The 25,797-nt window shown below is 41.6% G+C and overlaps 1 protein-coding gene across 3 annotated transcripts in view; it reads right to left on the reverse strand.

The window, feature by feature from the left end:
• The window catches only part of LOC137327145 (rho GTPase-activating protein 6), a 514,589-nt gene that overhangs the window by 161,657 nt on the left and 327,135 nt on the right, over positions 1–25,797 (reverse strand). The window contains exon 1 of one of the 3 annotated variants that reach the window (XM_067992650.1): positions 13,328–13,404. The exons of the other annotated variants lie outside the window; for them this stretch is intronic. The gene's annotated coding sequence lies outside the window, so the exon portion shown is untranslated. Of the gene's footprint in view, positions 1–13,327; positions 13,405–25,797 lie in introns of those variants that run through there. 3 annotated transcript variants of the gene reach the window in all.

The following is a 25,797-nucleotide window of genomic DNA, read 5'->3' on the forward strand; positions in this document are numbered from 1 at the left end:
AATTGTATATATGTATGTTCTTCCAGAAGTAGTCACTGGATAGCAATCAGGCGCAGGAATTGACATGTAATATAGTTCTGAATAACAATTATTTGGGGATATACTTGAGTTAAAATACAGAAAAGTTACATTAGATTCTTCCTTTTTAAGACGCTCCTTAAAATCTATCCCTTTATCCAAGATTTTGGACACCTGTCCTAATATCTCCTAATGTGGCTTGGTTTGAATTTTGATTGATAATTGCTCCTGTGAAGTGCCTTGGGATGTTTTATTATGTTAAAGGTGCTATATAAATTCATGTTTGTTGTTGTTGTACCGTACAAATACTAGACACTGCCACTAGGTGGAGATAAAGTGAAATGGATGCTTTTGTTGAGCTGGAGATCAATAAAGTTTATTATTTTTTTTAAAAGACATGTTTTCTGTGTGTTTTGGCCTCTAGCTTTAGATAAGAGGAATCATGGATGACTGGGTATATTTCAGTAGCTATGACTACCTTTCCTTGAGGCCAATTGCTCTCTAATTAGAGTGCCTCTAATGCTCTTCTGGCTGAGAAATGCTGATTCAGCACAGGCCATTGAGCATTCCTGGATCCCTGTTGGTTTGAAGTACTTCCTACTTTAACCAGCTGAGCTATTCGAAGAGCCCCTGACACCATCCCTTTCAAACTGATGGTTTGTTTGCGTTTGCCATTCACTGACTTGTTGTATTCTTTTTAATTAATTTATTCTCGGGATGTGAGCGTCATCGTTGACAAGGCTGGGATTTATAGCCCATCCCTAGATGTCCTTGAGAAGGTGGTGGTGGCCTCTTCTTGAACCGCTGAGGGTTTGATAGAACTGAGTGTCTTGCTAGGCCACTTTGGTGGGCAATTAAAAGTGGCCTCGTGTGTGTGTGTGTGTGTGTGTGTGTGTGGGACTGGAGTCACATATAGGCCAGACTGGGTAGGGATGGCAGGTTTGCTTCCCTAATTTAGGGAATTAGTGAATGAGTTGGGTTTTTAACGACCAGTTATTTATTTCCAGATTTTTTTTTAAAAACTGAATTCAAATTCTCAAACTGCCAGGGTGGGATTTGAACTCATATTTTCTGGATTATTAGTCCAGTAATACAACCACTACACTACCATACCCCCATGTATAAAGTACATAATAATCCCTCCATTGCAAAGTTCATTCCTAGACCTGAGAGATGGTCCTATTGCACGGCTTTCATCTCAAATCAGTTTAAATATATAATTCTTTTACAATGACAGTCATTGACTTCACAGCCTCTTGACACTGAAGCTTCTTTCCTGCTTCCCCTGTCTTCCTATCTACTATATTAGCACAGGCTTATTTGAAATGCACAGCAAAGCTCTAAAGCGGCATCACTTTTTAAATTATTTTTGAAATTTTTTAAATATAGGTACACATAATCTGACACACCACACGGTACCTCAGTATTTCTATTTATATCCATGCTGCTGTAGCACATCTTTTTAAAGGGGTAGTGTCTTTATGAAATATTTGACAAATTTGAATGGGGTTGGAGGTGGAAGAACTATTGGTACCCCCCCCCCCCCCTTTCCTGTTACTTTGTGTACAAGTAATTCAATTGTATGTGTTTGTTTATAAAGAAACATGGGTCACATGGAATGAGAGTTGTGACAGTGAAGCCATCGCCCAGTGCCTATAGAATGGTAATCGGGTAATGTACAAACATGCAGCTGCAGTCTGCTCAGCTGGGCGAGATGGAGATGGCAGGAGTGATACTGATAGAATATGTACTGCCCAAGCTTACTTTTTAATTTCTAACTCATTATCTTGGCGATTTAATTGAAATTTTTGCGATAATAACACCAACAGCATGAACTATGGAATAGTATTCCTTTAAAGGGATTTGATTATCAAACTTTTTGAACCATTTGATTCTTTTTTCAATAAATGTGGGCATCACCTCCCTATTCCAGTGTTGTCCAATGGAGGTCACTGTCTAGCCACAGGTGTGGCTACGGCGAAACCATTTTAACCACATGCACTAATTTTAGTAGAATACACCTTACATTTATCTGCATTGTGTGAGTGTGTATTTCATGTGTGTATATATTTACTTAACAAACATCTACTACCATTCAGTGACTAAGGAAGTAAAGCACTCAAAATGATCAAAAAACACTCGCACACTCTGCTTCTCGTCTTGCCATTTTACCAACAAACGGACAAAAGGCTAAATTTCACATGCAAACGCCTTGTGAATACGAGTATTGAGGTCACATGCCCAATGACTGTCTTTGACTTGTGTTTTTTTAGTTACTAATCAGAACTGCAATTAGCCACATCTGGACAACACTGCGCCACAAATAAAGTAAATGAAAGCACAATTTGCCACAATGCATTTGATCTCCTTGAGTGGAGATTACTTCTTCAGCTTGTCTTGCTCACACTTAGAACCATAGAAACGATACAGCACGGCCCATTGTGTCCGTGCCGGCTCGAAGAACAACCAGGTGCCCATTCTAATCCCACCTTCCAGCACCCGGTCCGTAGCCCTGCAGCTCACAGCACTTTAGGTGCAGGTCCAGGTACTTTTTAAAAGAGTTGAGGGTCCCTGCCTCTACCACCAATTCAGGCAGCGAATTCCATACACCCACCACCCTCTATGTAAAAAAAGTTTTTCCTCATGTCCCCTCTAATCCTTCCACCAATCAGCTAAATCTATGTCCTCTAGTTCTTAAACTCTCCTCTAGGGGAAACAGGTACCTCCTGTCTACTCTATCTGGGCCCCTCAAAATTTAGTACACCTCAATCTAGTCTCCCCTCAGCCTCCTCTGCTCCAAGGAAAACAACCCCAGCCTATCCAATCTCTCCTCGTTGCTGCAATTTTCAAGCCCTGGCAACGTTCTTGCAAATCTTCGCTGCACTCACTCCAGAGCAATTACGTCCTTCCTGTAATGTGGTGACCAGAACTGCGCACAATACTCCAGCTGTGGCCTTACCAGCGTTTTATACATCCCTGCTTTTGTATTCTATAGCTCGGCTAATAACGGAGAGCATTCCGTATGCCTTCTTCACAACCTTATCTACCAGTACTGCCACCTTCAGGGACCTGTGCAAATGCACTCCAAGGTCTCTCACTTCCTCTACCCCTCTCAATATATTCCCGTTTACTGCATATTCCCGTTTAGTGTTTGCCCTCCTTAAGTGCATTACCTCACACTTCTCCGGGTTGAACTCCATTTGCCACTTTTCCGCCCACTCCACCAACCCATTGATATCTTCTTGGAGTCTACAGCTATCCTCTTCACTATCAACTACATGGCGAATTTTTGTGTCGTCTGCAAATTTGCCAAACAGCAAGGGACCCAACACTGAGCCCTGTGGCACACCTCTGGAAATGGATTTCCGTTCGCAAAGACATCCATCGACTTTTACCCTTCCTGCTGGCTAGTCATGACATACCATTCGTAGTGGTCACTGGAGCATCTATAGTACAGACTGATGCAGACTTTCAGCTGGAGGAGACTGTAGTGACAAAGGACCAGAGAAGTGAAAAATCAAGGCGGAGGAGGCAAAAAAAAAGAACATGCAGAGTGAAGTTTAAATTCTGAAATGCTTGTTTGGGCTAAGAACTGAATAAACCCATCAAATTTTGGGAGGCAGAGGTGATTGAGGGACAGCCCTGAGGCTTGTAATGATAACTTGTTTTCTCAGAAGGCAGATCTTGCACTAGTCGACCACATTCACTCCAGAGTCCACTTGATTTCCAGATCGGCAGAACTTGACAATGCGTATCAGATATTGCTGAGACATTTCACTTCCAAGACCACCTGATAAATTCATTGTACTACAATCAAGATTTTCAAATAAGGAGGGAGGGAGGGGTGGGGGGCGTGGTGGTGGAAAAGAGTACAAGCAGAACATGCACAACAGGTCAATCAGTTTGTGGAGAATGATAGCTAAAATGGCTCGTGTGTAATCCTTTGTCAGAATGCTAATCTTGACCTTTCTTTTGACGAAGGACCTCACTCAATTGTTATCCTTTGTTTCTCTGAGCAGATGCTGACCAACATTGACAACACTTTCTGTTTTGTTTCAGACTTCTAGAATTCAGTTGTTAAACCAAAATAAAACCTGTCCTGTAAATGTGTTCAGCTTCACAGCAGCTGTGTAATGCGTCAAAAATGTCTTGTGCTTTTATTTTATGCAGTGAAGAATTAAAAAGTACTTGAATTGTGATCTTTATGCAAAAAAGCCTGAAGTTTTTTAATTGCTTTATCCTCCCCCTAAAAAAAATTTTCATGCTCCTGATTGAGATCTTAATTTCTAGGACATTTATGCCAGTATGAAGCAGCTTATGAAGAATTACTGTCACAGCAATCTCCTATGAATAAATGATAGAAGCAGACAGACTGCTGCTTTGTGGTCACATGCTAGTTGCTCAGTGTCACTGTGACTCACAGAAGCTTCACGTCTGCAGTTACTCTGAGTGATGTTCTGACTTAAAATAGCTAGAAACCAGAAAGAAGAAAAAGTCAGATTTCCCCCTTCCTTGGAGGATGGAAACGCAAGAAATAAAGATAATCCATTTGTTCCATCAAACTCTCTCCCTCTGCAGGCCGTGCACAATGTGCCCATCCCACTCATCTTTGATAGTAGCAACCAAACAAAGATAATAAAGCTCCATGATGTGTCTCCCTGCGCCACGAAGGGAATAGAGAAAAACCCCAGAATATTACTGTGACCTCAACCAGTTCTATTCCATTGTCTTAGAAGTACAAAAACTACTCTTCTCAATATTTAATCTTTCAAGTCAATGCTTATCGCCTTCCATCCTATTCTTACAACAACTTGCATTTATATAACACCTTTAACGTAGTAAAACGTTCCAAGGTGCTTCACAGGAGGGTTGACAGACAAACTTTGGCACCGAGACATATAAAGAGATATTCGGGCAGGTGGTCAAAAGTTTGGTCAAAGACGTAGGTTTTAAGGAGCGACTTAAACGAGGATAGAGGAGGAGAGGTTTAAGTAAGGAATTCCAGAGCTTCGGGCTCAGCAGCTGAAGGCACTGCTGCCGATGGATGGGTGAAGGAAATCAGGGATAAGCAAGAGGCTAGAATTGGAGGAACGCAGAGTTCTCGGAGAGTTGTAGGACTGGAGGAGGTTACTGGGGAAGGACGAGGCCATGGAGGCATTTGAATGCAAGGATGAGAATTTTAAATTTGAGGCATTGCTGGACCAGGAGCCAATTAAAAGCAATTAATAAAGATAACATTAACTGTGTTTCCTGGGAATCTACTCCATGTATCTACTGTTCCGTGGGAAAAGAAATCTCATTAATCTCCAGTCTTGCCTGTTAATTTTATACTCGTGTCCTCTAGTCCTGTGTTCACAAGCCAAGTTAAATAGTCTATTTACATCTACATTATTCATGCTTATCAGTTTTAATACCCCGATCATGCACCCTCTCAATTCGCTTTCAGGAATGAAAACTAATTTGGACTTCCATTGCTCTCTTTATAACTTGGAGCGCTTAATCCAAAAATCATTCTTGTCTCTCTCTGAACTTTGTCTAATGCAACAATGTTATTTTTAAAAAGGGATAGGTAGGGAAAACAAAACTACATGCAATATTCCAAATGTGGCCTTTCCAGTGATTTGTACAGATATCCTGTTTTACTTGTAATCAGATGACAGTTTCACAATGATTTGATACTTTTTACTGAAGAATCAAATTACACACCCAAATCCTTTTCCTCCTTTGCTGATAGGCACCTATTCAATATGTAGTGTAGTGGTTATGTTACTGGACTAGTGTCCTAGCAGCCTGGATTACTAATCTAAAGAACGTGAGCTCAAATCCCATCATGGCATTTTGAGAATTCAGCTGAATTCAGTTTTTAAAAATCTGGAAATAAAGAGCTGGTATCAGTAAAAGTGACCGTGAAGTTGTCAGATTGTTGTAAAAACCCAACTGATTTACTGATGCCCTTTCGGGAAGGAAACCTGCCGTTCTTGCCTGGTCTGGCCTGTATGTGACTCCAGTCCAACACCAATTTGGTTGGCTCTTAACTTCCCTCTGAAGTGGCCTAGGAAGCCACTCAGTTGAATCAAAAAGACCAACCATCATCCCTAGTGGCTCTAAGAAGGTGGGCAATAAATGCCGGCATTGCCAGTGACACCCACATTCTGAGAATTAATAATTTTTAAAAAGACATAGCTTGCGTTTCTTGTTCCCATGTGCATTACATCAACCCAATCCTTTGGTTAGCTGTTGAATTTGTCCAAACTGTTTTGAACATTATTAATCTCTTTTGCATTCATTACTGGGTCTCGTAGCGTGATGTAATCAGGACATTTTATGCTATTATACTAAAAGTACCCCTTGTATAATTTATGAACAGGCTCTTGTTGAACTACCTGCAAGTCAGAGCTGCTTCCATTTATTTTCATGTGATTCTTATTGCTGACAGTTTTCAATTCAGCTAGCTAATTCACCATTAATTCTGATACCCACTAATCTTCTTCTAAAAAGCTTGCATGAATCATTTTATTACTATCCTTCTGAAAATCCAACCCTGGAATATAGTTACTACTTCAAAAAGAAATCCCAGTAAACCTGTGAGCAATGATCTGTTGCTCCTGAATCCATACTTGCAATTCCTTATGGCCTCTATGCTCTTCAAGTAAACATTATAACAACCCATTGAATGAGATTCTTCACTATAGTGTTAGACCAACTGGTCAATAATTTCCCAATTATGAATATCAGGATATCATTTGTTTCTTCACCTTTGAGCACATCCCTGTGTTTGGGGAATTCCTAAAATGATAACCATAGCCTCACATACTCTCAAGTTCATTTCTTTGAAGATTGTATGATGCATTTTATCTGATCTAAGCATTTTCCACTAATTTCCATTAACAACCTACTTTTTGCCTTCTTATGAAATACTTTGCAGCATTCCTTGAATTTCTTTATAATGCACATGCTATTGATTCCCAAAGTAATTTGACAAATCTGGAATCTATCTACAGCCTTCATTTATGAATACTTAAGTGAAGAATTAAACACTGCTGCCATTTTCTGATCTTTCATAATGTTTCTGCTTAATTTATCTCTTAAAGGATCTATCTGATTTTTAACACTTCATCGACCACTTGCATTTGGATCCCTCTTGCTCATTTCTTTCATCCACGCTCTATTGCCCTCTTGCCTCTTCAATATTCATTTTTGTTATCATGACTTTTTAAAAATGGTAACCAATCCATACACCCTACTAACCACTGCAGTCTTGATGATATTACTTTTCTCCTTCTCGTAGGGATATACCTATCTCTCACATTCCTTTTGAGTAATCATTAAAATTCCATTTCCTCTTCTCATTTTATGGTCTAGTTCAGCTTCCAAATTAAATCTCCTCATAACCCCTCTCCAAAGTTTGCTCTTCTAAATGATTCACAGCTGTTTTATATTTGGCCTAAGTCTTCATTGCCATTATCAAATCCAACTATACAATGATCACCAACACCCAAACATACTCAGCCCAGGATACTAATTGATTCTACTGGACTTCTAAATATCATCTTCCATCCCAATACTCTGCACACGTTACACTGTGTGAATAAACATTTATTACCTGTATAATATTGTCTGCATTTTTGTTACTTCTGGCTGCCTCTGGTCTGTCTACTTTATCTCTGCAGCACCAAAATTCTCTATAATGGAATTTCCTTGCACTCTCCCTTACTGATGCAAGCAACTTCGGATCCATATATTCACCAACAGCAGTTGCCGAGTATTATTTTGTTGTCCTTAACATTAATTTTCATCCATATTGCTTCTGCCAACTCCCACTTATTGTTATATCCTCTGTTTCAACAGCTGCTGACTCATCGCAGATCAATAATCCACTCTTTCATTCAGCTCATTAGATCCATCTTTGCAAACCAATACATACCTTCCTAATTCCATTGCTTGTTGTTGAATGGGCATGGGAGGTTCTAATCAAAAATTAAAAGATTGTAGAACACTGCAGCTGAGAAGCATTTTTTTAAAAACGCACTGCTTAGGAAACATGGCCCAAAAATGATTCCAAATATCTACTTATCAGATGGAATTGAATGGGTTTAGTAAAACTTGGTAGATGTATAGAATAGAATATTTAACTGCACAACAGTTTCAAATCTCTTTCAGAAAGAAAGAAATATACATTTTTATTATTACTCCTTTCACAACCTCGGGTGGTCCCAAATCGTTTTACAGCCAATGAAGTACTTTTTGAAGCGTAGTCACTGTTGTAATGTAGGAAGCGTGGCAGCCAATTTGCGCACAGCATGGTCCCACAAACAGCAATTAGATAAATTACCAGATACTCCATTTTTAGATGTTGGTTGAGGGATAAATATTAGCCAGGACACACGGGCGAACTCCCCTGCTCTTCTTCAATTAGTGCTATGGTAACTTTTACATCCACCTGAGAAGGCAGTCGGTTTAACGTTTCATCCGAAAAACGGCACCTCCAACATTGCAGCACTCCCTCAGTACAGCCTAGATTTTGTGCTCAAGTCTCCAGAATGGATTTTGAGCCACTGACTTGGGCAAAAGTGCTACCACTGAGCCACAGCTGATGCATTAAAAAGTTAATGAAGGAAACTAGTTGGATGGAGCTCACGTTTTTTAAGTTGTGATGTTTGTGCTGAAGAACAGGACATTTTTTCCACTGTAAACACCCAGTGTCAACACAAGTAATTCTAAGTCCGATAATAGCCAGAGTTAGGTGCAAGCTAAAGGTCCTGCCTTAGTCCCAAAGTTCAAATGGAGAGTGCAGAAGAGCATTCCAGGAGCAGCACCAGGCCTACCGAAAAATGAGGTGCCAACCTGGTGAAGCTACAACTCGGGACTACATGCTAAACAGCGGAAGCAACATGCTATAGACAGAGCTAAGCGATTCCACAACCAACGGATCAGATCAAAGCTCTGCAGTCCTGCCACATCCAGTCGTGAATGGTGGTGGACAATTAAACAACTAACGGGAGGAGGAGACTCTGCAAACATCCCCATCCTCAATGATGGTAGAGTCCTGTACGTGAGTGCAAAAGACAAGGCGGAAATGTTTGCAACCATCTTCAGCCAGAAGTGCCGCGGCCTCCACCCGATATCCCCACCATCACAAAAGCCAGTCTTCGGCCAATTCGATTCACTTCACGTGATATCAAGAAACAGCTAAGTGCACTGGATACAGCAAAGGCGATGGGCCCCGACAACATCCCAGCTGTAGTGCTGAAGACTTGTGCTCCAGAACTAGCTGCGCCTCTAGCCAAGCTGTTCCAGTACAGCTACAACACTGGCATCTACCCGACAATGTGGAAAATTGCTCAGGTATGTCCTGTCCACAAAAAGCAGGACAAATCCAATCCGGCCAATTACCGCCCCATCAGTCTACTCTCAATCATCAGCAAAGTGATGGAAGGTGTCGTCGACAGTGCTATCAAGCGGCACTTACTCACCAACAACCTGCTCACCGATGCTCAGTTTGGGTTCAGCCAGGACCACTCTGCTCCAGACCTCATTACAGCCTTGGTCCAAACATGGACAAAAGAGCTGAATTCCAGAGGTGAGGTGAGAGTGACTGCCCTTGACATCAAGGCAGCATTTGACCGAGTGTGGCACCAAGAAGCCCAAGTAAAATTGAAGTCAATGGGAATCAGGGGGAAAACTCTCCAGTGGCTGGAGTCATACCAAGCACAAAGGAAGATGGTAGTGGTTGTTGGAGGCCAATCATCTCAGCCCCAGGGCATTGCTGCAGGAGTTCCTCAGGGCAGTGTCCAAGGCCCAACCATCTTCAGCTGCTTCATCAATGACCTTCCCTCCATCATAAGGTCAGAAATGGGGATGTTCGCTGATGATTGCACAGTGTTCAGTTCCATTCACAACCCCTCAAATAATGAAGCAGTCCGTGCCCGCATGCAGCAAGACCTGGACAACATCCAGGCTTGGGCTGATAAGTGGCAAGTAACATTCACGCCAGACAAGTGCCAGGCAATGACCATCTCCAATAAGAGAGAGTCTAACCACCTCCCCTTGACATTCAACGGCATAACCATCGCTGAATCCCCCACCATCAACATCCTGGGGGTCACCATTGACCAGAAACTTAACTGGTCATAAGAACATAAGAAATAGGAGCAGGAGTAGGCCAATCGGCCCCTTGAGCCTGCTCCGCCATTCAATAAGATCATGGCTGATCTGATCCTAACCTCAAATCTAAATTCATGTCCAATTTCCTGCCCACTCCCCATAACCCCTAATTCCCTTTACTTCTCGGAAACTGTCGATTTCTGTTTTAAATTTATTTAATGATGTAGCTTCCACAGCTTCCTGGGGCTGCAAATTTCACAGACCTACTACCCTCTGAGTGAAGACGTTTCTCCTCAACTCAGTTTTGAAAGAGCAGCCCCTTATTCTAAGATTATGCCCCCTAGTTCTAGTTTCACCCATCCTTGGGAACATCCTTACCGCATCCACCCGATCAAGCCCCTTCACAATCTTATATGTTTCAATAAGATCGCCTCTCATTCTTCTGAACTCCAATGAGTAGAGTCCCAATCTACTCAACCTCTCCTCATATGTCCGCCCCCTCATCCCCGGGATTAACCGAGTGAACCTTCTTTGTAATGCCTCAAGAGCAAGCATATCTTTTCTTAAGTATAGATACGAAAACTGTATGCAGTATTCCAGGTGCGGTCTCACCAATACCCTATATAACTGCAGCAATACCTCCCTGTTTTTATATTCTATCCCCCTAGCAATAAAAGCCAACATTCCGTTGGCCTTCTTGATCACCTGCATACTAACTTTTTGATTTTCTTGCACTAGGACCCCCAAATCCCTTTGTACTGCAGTACGTTCCAGTTTCTCGCCTTTAAGATAATAACTTGCTCTCTGATTTTTCCTGCCAAAGTGCATGACCTCATATTTTCCAATATTGTATTGCATCTGCCAAATCTCCGCCCACTCACCCAGCCTGTCTATATCCCCCTGTAGGTTTTTTATGTCCTCCTCACTCTCCACTTTCCCTCCCATCTTTGTATCATCTGCAAACTTTGATATGTTACACTCAGTCCCCTCCTCCAAATCGTTAATATAGATTGTAAAGAGTTGGGGACCCAGCACCGACCCCTGCGGAACATCACTGGCCACTGGTTGCCAGTCCGAGAATGAACCATTTATCCCAACTCTCTGCTTCCTGTTAGATAACCAATCCTCCACCCATGCCAGAATATGGTCCAGCCATATAAATACTGTGGCTACAAGAGCAGGTCAGAGGCTGGGTATTCTGCGGCAAGTAACTCACCTCCTGACTCCCCAAAGCCTTTCCACCATCTACAAGGCACAAGTCAGGAGTGTGATGGAATACTCTCCACTTGCTTGGGTGAGTGCAGCTCCAACAACACTCAAGAAGCTCGACACCATCCAGAACAAAGCAGCCCGCTTGATTGGCACCCCATCCACCACCCTAAACATTCACTCCCTTCACCACCGGCGCACTGTGGCTGCAGTGTGTACCATCCACATGATGCACTGCAGCAACTTGCCGAGGCTTCTTCGACAGCACCTCCCAAACCCGTGACCTCAACCACCTAGAAGGACAAGAGCAGCAGGTATATGCGAACAGCACCACCTGCACGTTCCCCTCCAAGTCACACACCATTCCGACTTGGAAATATATCACAGTTCCTTCATCGTTGCTTCACCTGGTTGGCACCTCATTTTAAGGCACGCCTGGTGCTGCCCCTGGCATGCTCTTCTACACTCCTCATTGAACCTGGGTTGATCCCCTGGCTTGTTGGTAATGGTAGATTGAGGAATATATCGGAACATGAGGTTACAGATTGCACTGGAATACAATTCTGCTGCTGCTGATGGCCCACAGCGCCTCATGGATGCCCAGTTTTGAGCTGCTAGATCTGTTCTGAATCTATCCCATTTAGCACGGTGATGGTGCCACACAACACGTTGGATGGTGTCCTCAGTGCGAAGACGGGACTTTGTCTCCACAAGGACTGTGCAGTGGTCACTCCTACCAATACTGACATGGACAGATGCATCTGCGACAGGTAGATTGGTGAGGACGAGGTCAAGTAGGTTTTTCCCTCGTGTTGGTTCGCTCACCATCTGCCTCAAGCCCAGTCTGGCAGCTATGTCCATCAGGGCACGGGCAGCCACTCTTGGTGATGGACATTGAACTCCCCCACCCAGAGTACATTCTGTGCCCTTGCTACCCTCAGTGCTTCCTCCAAGTGGTACTCAATATGGAGGAGGACTGATTCATCAGCTGAGGGAGGGCGGTAGGTGGTAATCAGCAGGAGGTTTCCTTGCCCATGTTTGACCTGATGCCATGAGTTTTCATGGGGTCTGGAGTCAATGTTGAAATCTCCCAGGGCCACTCCGTTCTAACTGTTTATCACTGTACCGCCACCACAGGGATGGTGATGGAAGAGTCTTGGACATTGGCTGAAAGGTATGATTCTGTGAAAATGGCTATGTCAGGCTGTTGCTTGACTGGTCTGTGGGACAGCTCTCCCAATTTTGGCACAAGTCCCCAGATGTTCTTGAGGAGGGCTTTGCAGGGTCGACTGGGCTTGGTTTGCCTTTGTCGTGTCCGATGCCGGGTGGTCCATCCGGTTTTATTCTTATTATGACTTTTTTTAGCGAGATTTTACAACTGAGTGGCTTGCTAGGCCATTTCAGAGGGCAATTAAGAATCAACCACATTGCTGTGGGTCTGGAGTCACATATAGGCCAGACCGGGTAAGGACGGCAGGTTTCCTTCCCTAAAGGGCATTAGTGAACCAGATGGGTTTTTACGACAATCCAGTAGTTTCATGGCCACCATTACTGATACTAGTTTTTTTTCGATTCCAGATTTTATTTAATTAATTGAAATTAAATTCCCCAGCTGCCGTGGCGGGATTTGAACTCATGATTATTAGTCCAGGCCTCTGGAATACTAGTCCAGTAACATAACTACTATGCTACCATACCCCCCCCCCCACCAAGTTCTTGAACTCCCTTCTTAAACGTCTCTGCCTCTCCACCTCGCTCCTCCTTTAAGATACTTCTTGAAACCTACCTCTTTAACCAAGCTTTTGGTCACCTGTCCTAATAACTTATGTGGCTCGGTGTCAATTCTTTTCTGATTTCACTCCTGTGAAGCGCCTTCAGATGTTTTACTACGTTAAAGGCACTATATAAATGCAAGTTGTTCTCATTTAGCAGTTCAATCAATACTGGTGATTTGATATTTTCTATATATATAAAAGACGGAGCTAAAGCGACTTACCTGAGGGATTGCTTCCTAGCCCAGCACAATGATTTTTGGAGATTTGTTTCTTTACAGTAGCGATCAAGATCAGGCACATATGTTTTGTGTACACATTGTGGTGACTTCTAATCTCTCACCTACAGTCCCAAACCCTGTAACCGACGGGAACCAGGAACGAAGGGTGGATTATAGCACCATAACTCTGCAAAACCTGTATTTCAAGTTCTTGATCTCTTATCAAAAATGGATAACTTCCAAACTAATCTCATTAAAAATGTGACAGCTCTCTCACATAATTTGCTGTCCCACAATTTAATTCTAATCTATCTTATCCAAGCTACGTTAGAATCAAACCAGAAGTATTTTTTTAAAATATTATAAACGTCTCAATGGTTTCAGTTGCTCAGTGTAGAACTGAGACGTGCAAACCAGGAAGGTCCTAGGTTTGATCTGCTGTCTGCACTGAGTTAACTGATCCAGCCAGGGCAGTCGCAGAGATTCTACAATTGTCCTCAGCATCCCTGGGCTAGGGAGGAAAAAAAACAGCTAGGTTTTTGATTACAATCTGTTCGTGCTAAGTCAGCTCTTTTTAGAACATAAGTGGTGTGTATGTTTGTGGAACATTGCAGCTTCAAGTGTGATGATTATCTCTCAAGGACATGATAAAGCAGCACTGTCTTTCCACCAGAGATATAGGATTCAGTATAATCACAGATCGAGACGATGATGAAGATTTCCCCCTATGGCTGGGTAAAATGAGTTTGACCAGGTCTAAATCCCTGTTGGTATTAAATTTAAATTGCAGGTGCCCAGGTTTTAGTTTCTGTGCATTAAAACATGTCCACCATCTCATTCTGAGTACTGGTATGTTTCTACCACCTCACTGCTACTTCTTCTTTCTTTTCTGTGCCTAGTAGCATCTCATTTCTTCCTCTGCTTTTACATCCAGCAGATTGTGCTCTCGGTTGTTTCCACAATGAAGACCCTTTTTTTAGATGGTCAGGTTGGTAGCTTGAGCTAGTGGGGACTGGATAGATGTGATTGGGGGGGGGGGGGGGGTCAACACCCCACTCCCATCGGACATGAGTACCCTGCAGGATGTCAACCCAGTATTCAGAGACTGTGGAGGTCTCTCCACTCTCTGGGGCTGTCTGGAGTGGGGCTCAAACCCATAACCTTCCAACGCAGGGGGGAATAGTACCACTGAGCCAAGGCTGACTCCACCACTGCGGAGGGTTTAAACTAACTTGGCAGGGGGATGGGAACCCGAGAGGAGATTCAGAAGGGAAAGTAACAAAGCTGGAAGTGGAAGGCAGAAAAGTAGTAAGTGAGATTGGAAGACAGCGGAAACAAAGGCCAGCAGCAAAAAAGTTCAAAAGAGGAAAAAATGTTAAAAAGGTAAAATTGAAGGCACTTTATCTGAATGCACCCAGCATTTGCAACAAGGTAGAAGAATTGACGGCCCAAATAGAAGTAAATGGGTATGATCTAATTGCCATTACAGAGACGTGGCTGCAGGGTGACCAAGGCTGGGAACTGAACATTCAAGGATGTTCAACATTTAGGAAGGACAGGCAAAAAGGAAAAGGAGGTGGGGTAGCGGTGTTAATAAAGGATGAAATCAGTACAACAGTGAGAAAAGATCTTGGCTCAGAAGATCAAGATGTAGAATCAGTTTGGGTGGAGTTAAGAAACAACGAAGGGCAGAATACACTGGTGGGAGTTGTTTACAGGCCACCAAACATTAGTGGTAATGTAGGGCACGGTATAAAGCAGGAAATTAGAAGTGCATGTAACAAGGATTATACAGTAATCATGGGGGACTTTAATCTACATATAGATTGGGCAAACCAAATTAGCACTAATACTGTGGAGGACAAATTCCTGGAACCAACCAGGGAACAGGCTATTTTAGATCTAGTATTGTGCAATGAGAAAGGGTTAATTAAATATCTTGTTGTAAAAGAGCCCTTAGGGAAGAGTGACCATAATATGATAGAATTCTTCATTAAGCTTGAAAGTGATGTAGTTCAATCCGAAACTAGGTTCTTAAATCTAAACAAAGGAAACTACGAAGGTACGAGGCGCAAGTTGGCTTTGGTCGATTGGGGAACTACATTAAAAGATATGACAGTAGACAGACAATGGCTAACATTTAAAGAATTCATATTTAATTTGCAACAAATATATATTCCTTTTAAGGCACAAAAACCCAACAGGAAAAGTGGTCCAACCGTGGCTAACAAGAGAAATGAAAGATAGTATTAAATCAAAGGAAGAGGCATATAAAGTTGCCAGAAAAAGCAGTAAGCCTGAGGATTGGGAGCATTTTAGAATTCAGCAAAGGAGGACCAAGAAATTGATAAAGAAAGGGAAAATAGAATGAGAGTAAACTAGCGAGAAACATAAAAACAGATTGTAAAAGCTTCTATAGGTATGTAAAAAGGAAAAGACTGGTGAAGGCAAATGTGGGATCCTTACAGACAGAGAGGGGAGAATTTATAATGAGGAATAAGGAAATGGCAGAGAATTTAAACAAATGCTTTGTGTCTGTCTTCACAGATTTTGTGAATTTTGTGATTTTGTCTCCACATCATGTCTTCACAGAAGAAGACACAAAAAACCTCCCAGAAATACTAGAGAACCAAGGGTCTGCCGAGAATGAGGAACTGAAAGAAATTAGCATTAGTAAAAAAAAATAGTACTAGATAAAATAATGGGATTGAAAGTTGATAAATCCCAAGGACGTGATGATCTACATCCCAGGGTTTTTAAAGAGGTGCTATAGAGATAGTGGATGCATTGGTTGTCATCTTCCAAAATGCTATAGATTCTGGAATAGTTCCTGCAGGTTGGAGGGTAGCAAATGTAACCCCACTATTTAAGAAAGGAGGGAGAGAGAAAACAGGGAACTACAGATCTGTTAGCCTGACATCAGTAGTAGGGAAAATGCTAGAATCCATTATAAAGGATGTAATAATAGGACATTTAGAAAATAATAACAGGATTTGGCAGAGTCAACATGGATTTATGAAAGGGAAATCATGTTTGACAAACCTATTGGAGTTCTTTAAGGATGTAACTAGTAGAATAGAACCAGTGGATGTGGTGTATTTGGATTTTCAGAAGGCTTTCGTTAAGATCCCATATGGAAGGTTGGTGAACAAAGTTAGAGCACATAGAATTGAGGGAAATATACCGGCATGGATTGAGAATTGGTTAACAGACAGAAAACAGAGAGTAGGAATAAACGGGTCTTTTTCAGGTTGGCAGACTGAGACTAGTGGGGTACCGTAGGGATTGGTGCTTGGGCCCCAGCTACTCACAATACATATCAATGATTTGGATGAGGGAACCAAATGTAATATTTCCAAGTTTGTTGATGACACAAAACTAGGTGGGAATGTGAGTTGTAAGGAGGATGCAACGAGGCTTCAAGGGGATATAGATAGGCTAAGTGAGTGGGCAAGAACATGGCAGATGGAATATAATGTGGAAAAATGTGAAGTTATCCACTTTGGTAGGAAAAACAGAAATGCAGAGTATTTTTTAAATGGTGAGAGATTGGGAAGTGTTGATGTTCAAAGGGACCTGGGTGTCCTTGTACACAAATCACTGAAAGCTAACATGCAAGTGCAGCAAGCAATTAGGAAGGCAAATGGTATGTTGGCCTTTATTACAAGAGGATTTGAGTACAGGAGTAAAGATGTCTTACTGCAATTATATAGGGCCTTGGTGAGACCACACCTGGAGTATTGTGTACAATTTTGGTCTCCTTACCTAAGAAAGGATATACTTGCCATAGAGGGAGTGCAATGAACGTTCACCAGACTGATTCCTGGGATGGCGGGATTGTTGTATGATGAGAGATCGAGTAGACTAGGCCTATATTCTCTAGAGTTTAGAAGAATGAGAGGTGATCTCATTGAAACATACAAAATTCTTACAGGATTGATGCAGGGAGGATGTTTCCCCTGGCTGGGGAGTCTAGAACCAGGGGTCACAGTCTCAGAATAAGGGGTAGGCCATTTAGGACTGAGATGAGGAGAAATTTCTTCACTCAGAGGGTGATGAATCTTTGGAATTCTCTACCCCAAAAGGTTGTGGAGGCTCAGTCATTGAGTACATTCAAAACAGAGATCGATCAGATTCTAGATATTAAAGGCATCAAGGGATATGGGGATAGTGCAGGAAAATGATGTTGAGGTAGAAGATCAGCCATGATCTTGTTGAATGGCGGAGCAGGCTCGAGGGGCCGGATGGCCTACTCATGCTCCTGTTTCTTATGTTCTTATGTTCATTTACATAGCAAAAAATAAGTTTCAAAGTGGATATTTTCCATTTGCTGAGTGAACTTTGGCAAGAACATTAAATAGACTTTTGTCAGCAGATCATGGCATCACACTGCTGGTTAAAATACCTCGCTAGCCAGGAAACATTTCACTTGTTGAGCTCATTTTTTATTGGTACAAAATTACTGTTAATACGTAGAAAATGTCTAATCATAGAACCATACAGCACAGAAGGGGGCCATTTGGCTCATTGTGCCTGTGCCAGCTCTTTGATAGAGCTATACAATTAGTCCCACTCCCCTACTCTTTCCCCATCGCTCTGCAATTTTTTTCCTTTTCAAGTAATCTTCAGCATTTTTTACTAAAAGCTCTGAATCAAAAACTTTCCCATCTATTTTAGCTAATAACAACAATCATTGTGACATCAATAATGATCTCCAGAAAGCAACTAATCATTGGTCTCTGTAAATAGAAAATTTTAATTTGAAACTTCTAACTTATGAAATAATTAAATTCATATTTTTGGTTAGGCGTTGGAGAAATGTTCTGTTCATTTAAAAATAAGTTGACTGGAACCGAGAATTATTTGTACATTCACATGTAGCATGTCTTCTAAAGTCTGGTTCTCAGAGGATAAAAGTTATGAGGAGTGGATTGGTGCCCATCTCTCAACACAAGCTCCTGCTCCAATTATCTCCCTGAATGGAACAGTAGACCAACACAGGAGGGGAAATAAGCCAAAGACCTACCTAAAACCAAGCAAAGGCAGTGACCCCCAAGTAATAATATCACTGGTTAAGATAAGTTAGAAAGAAAAAAGAGTGGCATTTATACAGCGCCTTTAACGACCTCAGGACGTCCCAATGCGCTTTACAATCTATGCAGTACTTTTGAAGTGTAGTCACTGTTGTAATGTAGGAAATGCAGCTAGGTCCCACAAACAGCAATGTGATAATGACCAGATAATCTGTCTTAGTGATATTGGTTGAGGGATACATATTGGCCAGGACACCGGGGAAAACTCTCCTGCTCTTCTTTGAATAGTGTCATGGGATCTTTCATGTCCACCCGAGGGGGCAGACAGGGCCTTAGTTTAACGTTTCATCCAAAACATGGCACCTCAGACAGAGCAGCATTCCCTCAATACTGCACTGGAGTGTCAGCCTGGATTATGTGCTCAAGTCTCTGGGGTGGAACTTGAACCCACAACCTTCTGACTCGGGCGAGAGTTCTACCGATTGAGCCACGGCTGATGCAAAAGTCTGACGGTGACAACTGTTGGCAATCATAGGCTACAGCTAAAATCTTATTATTGCTTGGAGAATCTGAGAGAAAGGCTGAACTCCACTACAATTCAGACAGAGCAGAACCAGTTCTTGTCAATTAAGCTTAAGCTTAAAGCAATTCTCTGAACAACAAGGAAGAAAGTTTAAACGTGAAAGGGAATTGATCATTTAATGCTACTCTCAACAAAACCACAATTCCAACGTTATTTAGCATTCAATCACTTCACAAATAACAGTTGTAGCGTTCCTATTAAGTCAAACATTGCATTAGGACACATGCTCTCTCAGAACGAAAACAAAACGAGGTGGACAAGGGCTGATATTGCTGAAATCCATAATCAGCTCGCTCCAAGTTACTGTCTTTCCTCCTTCATCAAAACACTCTTGACAGTTTCCTCTATCTAAGCTTTCAATACAATCAGTAATGCACACTGCTGCCACTTTGCAAAATGATAACCATATCACTAGGCCACTGTTGTGGTCTCATTGTAGTCGGGTATAATACTTTTAATATTCTGAAACATTCAAAACTCTAGCTCCTGACAAAAAAATATGGCTCGGCTTAAAACTTTCCATAACAGTCCTGTAATTGAATATCATCTGTTTCACGGTTTCCACTTAAGTGTTACCTACCTAATGGAAATAAGAATATACCAGTACAACTTCAAAGATGGTTTAACAGTATCTACGATAAAGGCCATTGCTGCTGAGAGTTTCACCATTTGTGGTACTTACCCTGCAACACACCATTTCCATTTTCCAGTCATTTGCTCAACTTTAAAAGTGAATCTTCCTGGCAGAAGCCAGCCAGAATTTGACCGAATATCCAGGGAAAATAAATCATTTTATTTCTTGTTGAGAACGGAGTGCTGTAAGGAAGGACGCTCTGCACTTGCCGAGAAAAAAAAATCTTACGATAAAGCAAACCGGGAAAGGAGCAGATGGTTTGGTGTTCATCTCTCAGATGAAAGCGAACTGGTCTCGACCACCTATATTCACAGTATTAGTTTGTAACCAATGGCTGCACCCTTTTGGAATTGCTAATAAGACATGAATTGCCTTTTAAGACCCAATTATTTCAATCTTTGTGTTTTCAGGCAAAATGTAACCTTTGAAGCTGCCGAGCCTCTCCTCCCCTCTGCTTCAGCTCTTTTGTTAAAATCGTAATGAATTATTAATCCGTTTGCTCAGTTGGAAACCACGCTTAGCTTCACACTGAAAACTTCCACTTGCTTTTGGGCACCCAGATGTAAATAGTTTCAATTGGGAGAGGGAGTAGTAAAGGCAGTATGCATGCAGTTTCAGTGAGTTGCTCATTGGGGAGAGGCCTAGTGCACTAATGATCTTGGCTTTCTAAACCAAGGAAGAGAGAATCCTTTCCCTCATGATTCCTCAAGTACGACACATGCATCCTTGGTGACTGATCAAGCCTTTACATTTGTCATACTGGCATGGCAACACAAAGGGGATGATTTTAAACCCCAAGAACAGGTGGGCTGGGGGGGGGGGGTAGGAGTTGAAAATAGTTGGGATTTTTGGGTCACGACCGCAACTCAGCTTTATTTCTGGGTTTAACATCGGCGCGTAAAAGTACAGACTTCCCACTGGGAATGCAATGTCCAAAAATTTTGCGATTGCGACCCCAAAAAAAAACTATTTTCAACTTCCACTCACTCTTCGAGTTTAAAATCACCCCCAGAATGTTTGATTGTGGAGTTGCTGATGATGGTTCTAGTACAATCATGCCAAGGTTTTATACAGCAAATAGACAATATATAAGGCTAGTTATTGGGGTTAGTTTGATATGGTCCTCCATTATGAAGAGAATAACTTGTGTAACAGACCATAAATTAAGCATATATTGTAACTTTCTACGGCACATGCTATTTATAGGACTTTTAACTTCTGAAAACATAACATTAACGAGTTTTTATAGTGCTAAAAGTCAGTTTGTCATTGTGATGTTATACCTGTGAAAAATAGATTATTTCCATTTTTATTTCTCTACAATTTGCAAAAAATTAAAGCAAGGTTGTCATGAACTTTTTAAAAATCATGTTTCCATAAAATTTATTCAACTGATTTCTCAATTTACATGAAATCAGATTGTATACTTTAAATTCAAGTCCACACTCTAACAAAACACAAATGGATCTTCACACCAACGTGGTTGACTCTTAACTGCCCTCTGAAGTGGCCTAGCAAGACACTTGGTTGTATCAAAACCGTCACCACACGGATTGCAGCGGTTCAAGAAGGCGGCTCACCACCACCTTCTCGAGGGCAATTAGGGATGGGCAATAAATGTCGGCCTTGCCAGCGACGCCCACATCCCATGAACGAATAAAAAAAAATTTTAAAAAATTTGCAGAGGTTCATGAAGAAGGCCCACCACTACCTTAGGGCAACTAGGGATGGGCAATATCTGCTGGCCTTGTCAATGATGCCCACATCCCAAGAATTAATAAATAAAAAAGACCATATTTTCCCATCCTCAATAATTTTCACTAACCTCCATTCGAAGGTGCAAGCATGTGAATGACTAGTAAGGACAGGATTAGGCATGGTTGTGATGACTCTTATGGTTCAGTAGCGTGCAGACGTTCTGTCTAAGTTTATGCATGAAGAATGGCCACTTTTGTAAGGTACAAGAGGCTAGTCAGTGTCCTTGAAACTGTATCCCAGCAAGAGTCAAGAGTATAACAGAAAACAAATTTGGCTCATAAAGTGACATCATTATGTGCATTCTAACTATAAGTGGCCAGTATTATCTTGCTTTTTAAAAAAAAATAGCTCATCTAATTCAGAACAACTGTAAATTCCCAGCAAATCCAGCTTCACAGCTGGAAAGTAAATATTGGTCACGGTCACTGTGATACTCAGTTCCACAAATTCCCTCAAATTTCCCCTGAGTTTGATGGATTTGGGAGTGTTACCACCAGCTTAGAACTCACAAGTTCAAGTAGGTCAGCACAAATGCTGACTTAGTTTGTCCTGAACTCTGGCTCCTTCTTAGGAAACTATGTGACACTGCCTGTGTGTGTTGGTGGCCATTTAATGAATCTTGGGAAGGACTGCATCTCAGCACAAGCCATGTTTCTGAAGCCTCAAGTGCTGTCGCAAAGCCTATTTTGTGTTTCTTTCCGTTACATCTTACAATTTTGTTTATAACCAGTTTTGTGTTGGTCTGATTGTAAGAAAATTTTGGAGGGGGATTGCAGTAAAGTATGGTTTATTGAATCACGGAATGATTCAATTTAACGATTCAATTTAGATCACGGATGATCTATTTGAGATTTGAGCAACAGTTACAGAGAAAATGAGAAAGTGATATTACCTGCTCCCCCGGGAGGTGTGCAGACCTTGGCTCTTGTTCTTTCTCCTCACACCACACTACTTGGCCTTTTGTCCCCCTTTTACACTTGTTTTAACCCACTGCCTCCGATATAAGGAGTGGTTTTCCTCACTTTCTTGCCAGCCACATGCACCCTAATTCTAAGTTACCATGATTACATTCATTCTACCAGAATTACCTATATTTGCTAAGTTACCATGATTTATATATTAATTCTAACAGGATCATCTATACTTACTAGGTTTCCAACAGGATTACCTATATTTACATGAAGGTGTAAGGCAAAGGTCCATTCCAATATATGATTATATTTTACAGAAATTGTCCTGGCAAAGCATTTACCACCACAGTTGAGGTGGCACAAAATTGTTGCATAGGAATAAATAATGCTTTTCTGAGTGGCATAGTGGTAGTTCCACAGAGTACCCCCACCTTGTGTGTTAGATTACCAATAGTAGCCATGCCACTGTGAGGAGGCAACAAACAAAGAGAATCAAAATTAAAAGGAGGGTTATTCTAGGCCAGTCCTGTGGATCTTTTAGCAACTGGGTTCATAGTAGCACTGGCAGTAGATTGGGATCAGAATGCCCACTCACTCACTCATGAATGAAAGGAAGAAAAAAAATCTTTTTAAAATTGAGTTTATGGCTCAATAAACATCCCTGGTTTGATTCCCAGTCTGTGCTGGGTTAGTTAAATGTCAGGTGGCATTTTAGAGGCTCACTGTCCCCATGCTATTCAGTGACCCTTGCTGAAAAGGCTCAGCTGTCTTGCCCTCCATTGTTGAATAGTCGGCCAATATTCATTCTCTTGACTCATACGAAGAATAGCCACTTGGAGAAGGTGTCAGAGGATGGTTGATGCCAATGGAATCAAACTTCAGAATGCATTTAGAAAAGGACGAGAGAAAATAGGGAGGCCAGAAAGGGAGCCCTTAACACAAATTTATTTTTCATTCATTATTAAAAAAAACTTGAGCAGAGGTGAACGCAATCTTTTACTGAGCTGATTTGGTTTGGGGTGCGTGATTGATCACCACATGACCCATTTCCACTAATAGGTGCTTGTAGCATTGCCAGGTCAGCAAGAAGCTTCAAATCCATTAACGACTAACCATTTGTTTATGGCAATCTTCTCCTCCAATCCAAAAACTTCATGGCTTTTTCTCACATTAAAATTTAAGAAAAAGATGAATAAAATTGGTAATGAACTTTGCACATTTTATTTACTTTTAATATGCATTTCTAATTATCTCTCGTTTAAAATTTGGGCCCTCTAGTTGTTCTTCCAGTTGAAAATCCAAAGAAATTGTGTGTAGTTTTTTTTTCAGAATACTATTTAATTTTATTCAAGATTAGACATTTATTCAGCTTTAATTTGCAATATTTCTCAGCCTGGATTTGCCTCCACGAATTGTTTCTGTGACCTTCGGGATCACAGTGGCCGTTGGATTGATGAGTTCAACTCTGTGATCGCCAAGCTTGTTTTAAATTTACATTTTTTTCATTTAATTTCCCCCAGCCCCAACGCTCAGCTGCTGAGCCTTGTAATGCTCTCTGTCTGACTGCTCTGTTCCTCTCTACCCACCCTCCCCCCAAGCCACTCCCCTCCAACTTTTCCACTCCCCGACTCCATGCTGTAAGTCAAGTATTTCCAAAGGAATGAATAAAAAATAGCAGTGGCTATTTCTGCCTAACACACAATTGCAGTTTGAAAATTTGAATTCAGTTTTAATTTTAAAAAACTGATATCAGTAAAAACGGCCATGAAGCTGTTGGATTGTCATAAAAGCCATCCTTACCCAGTCTAACCTATATGCGACTCCAGTCCACACCAACGCGGTTGACTCTTAACTGCCCTCTGAAGTGACCTAGCAAGCCACTCAGTTGTATGAGCAACTAAGGATAGGCAATAAATGCTGGCCTTGCCAGCGATGCCTACATCCCAACAATGAATAATAATTTTAAAAAGGAGCCAACCAGACTCTCTGGAAAGTTTCCTAATTGTTTAATCTTAACGTGTAGTTTTATATTTGAGTTTTTTTACTTAAAGGTTTTGGTGAGAATTTCATGGCAATGTTTGTATCAAAAGGAACTGATCACAGCTGTGTGATTATTGGTAGTAACTTACTTATGTCAACCTTATAAAGAATACATGTCAAATATTAGAAATCGCACTCCAGACACTGGACTACCCATGATCAATTTCAATCAACTAATAGAAAGAAGAAAGAACTTGCATTTATATAGCACCTTTCATGACTTTAGGACATCCCAAAGTGCTTTACAGACAATTAAGTACTTTTTGAAGTGCAGTCACTGATGCAATGTGGGAAATGCAGCAGCCAGTTTGCATTCAGCAAGGTCCCACAAACAGCAATGACCCGTTAATTTGTGTGTTAAGGGAGGAATGTTGGCCAGGACATGAAGGGAAGCCTCCACTCCTCTTCTAATAGTGCCGTAGCATCTTTTATATCCTCCTGCAAGGGCGGACAGGATCTTGGTTTAACGACTCATCTGAAAAACAGCACCTCTGACAGTACAGCACTCCCTCAGTGCTGCACTGGGAGTATGAGCCTGGATTATGTGCTCAAGAGTCCGGAGTGGGGCTTGAACCTATGACCTTCTGACTCCGAGGCGAGAGTGCTACCACTGAGCCACGCCTGACAACCTGTAGATTTAATTACCCCTGAAGGATGACAGAACAAAACGAATTGCATCGTTTTTTTGATTTGTTTATTTAATCACCAGCTGCAACACGATACACTCGCAGCAATGTCGGTCACACCAGAGACACGCTAATTTTCTCCTTTGCTATATCTGTGGTGTGGACGACAACAGAAATTCTTTGAAATTAAGGCAAATCAACCAGGCTATTCTCCCAGCAATCAGTTACAGAGATACTGGGAAATGGCATATGAGGTGGAAGGGGAGCCATGAGTAAAGATTCTTGATGAAAAGATTCAAATAAGAAATGCTGTGTAAATGCACAGTAAAGGGGCAGTGTGAGAAAGGTGTAAGTTGTGCAGGCAGAGGTGATTGTGAGGAAGTTGTGAGCACCTGTGTGTTTGTGAAATTGGATGAAGGGAAAGAGTGAAAGGAGAGATATTTGAGGTTGGCGTGGTGCTTTCGTAGGCGCGGGTGCTATGCGGAAGGGACATAGCTTTGTTTTTCCAGATCTTATTCAGAAGGAAAACGTCTGTGAATTTTTAATGGGATTACTGAAATTTACATAGTATTGTGATATAATGCTCCCTAATTCATAACTAAATCTTATTCTCGTTTGCATTTCTGCTTTCTGGTACATGGGTACGGTAGCATAGTGGTTATGTTACTGGACCAGTAATCCAGAGGCCTGGACTAAAATCTGAAGTCATGAGTTCAAATCCCGCTATGGCAGCTGGCGAATTTAAATTCAATTAATTAATTAAAAATCTGGAATTAAAATACCAGTATCAGTAATGGTGGCCATGAAACTACCGGATTGTCGTAAAAACCCATCTGGTTCACTAATGTCCTTTAGGGAAGGAAACCTGCCGTCCTTACCCGGTCTGGC

The sequence above is a fragment of the Heptranchias perlo genome, chromosome 11, assembly GCF_035084215.1.
Source record: "Heptranchias perlo isolate sHepPer1 chromosome 11, sHepPer1.hap1, whole genome shotgun sequence".
In the NCBI taxonomy this organism is placed as follows: domain Eukaryota; kingdom Metazoa; phylum Chordata; class Chondrichthyes; order Hexanchiformes; family Hexanchidae; genus Heptranchias; species Heptranchias perlo.